The sequence below is a fragment of the Schistocerca gregaria genome, chromosome 1 (genome assembly GCF_023897955.1).
Source record: "Schistocerca gregaria isolate iqSchGreg1 chromosome 1, iqSchGreg1.2, whole genome shotgun sequence".
NCBI lineage: Eukaryota > Metazoa > Arthropoda > Insecta > Orthoptera > Acrididae > Schistocerca > Schistocerca gregaria.
The window spans coordinates 949,023,289-949,024,284 of record NC_064920.1 but is presented as its reverse complement, the minus strand read 5'-3'; positions in this window follow the sequence as shown (position 1 = coordinate 949,024,284).

Here is a 996-nt window from a genome sequence, read left to right as displayed (position 1 = left end):
AAGCATTGCTACGCTGGAACAGGTAGTGCTGAGTACACTGTCGGCCTCCTTCTAATTCTTTACAGTTCAGAAACAGCTGACTCGGCAGCTGTGACATCACCATTCTCGAATGGTCGATGCTAACCTTCTGCAGCCTGTAGTTTCTGGGCCGCAGGCGTGTGATCCGGAACAGCAGTTATCAGAGACTTTTTACTATAAAAAATAATCTTGATCACAATTCATTTATTACGGTGACCAGTTTCGACCACTACTGTGGTCATCTTCAGACCAATGAGTAAGAACCAGAAGGAGGTTCTTACTCATTGGTCTGAAGATGACGCTACTAGCGGTCGAAACCGGTGACCAAATACATAAATTGTGATCAAGACTGTTTTTTATAATAAATATTTGTAACACATTGATCACTGTTCACTCCCACAATGTATTCAAAAGTAATTAAGTCATCAGAGACCCCGAACTACAGGTAGATGTAACTGGTGCTGTTCGCTGATGTCCCTTGAGCTGTACTATGACAGTGATAATGGGCAATACCTATTTTATGGACTAGTTGAACAATAACGCACTCATTAATTGTTGTTCAATGCATGACTCCCTCTTTTGCATCACTTCATCTTTGGATGTCTGCAGGTACATGGAACTTCCATCCTCCAGAATACCACTAAAACATAATATGAATAAAGAACGGCACATATTATACATTATCAAATCTTGACACTGGCTAGAGGATAGTTGCTGAGTGTTCTTTTCTTTGGTAGTTTCTACTCTGCAAAGCGTCTTAACATAGCCATTTTGTTTTGTCTCTGTTATCCTTCAATCGACAACGACCTCCTTTGCCAATCCAGTATCGCGCCAAGTGTTCTTATGAAAATACAAAAACATTACTCATTTTGAGCATACAGTACCCTCTAACGATAAACACGTATAACATTGGACTGTAAATACGTCCACTCACATAACTAGCAAGGACAAAAATCCACAAATCATCGTCTATGAGTT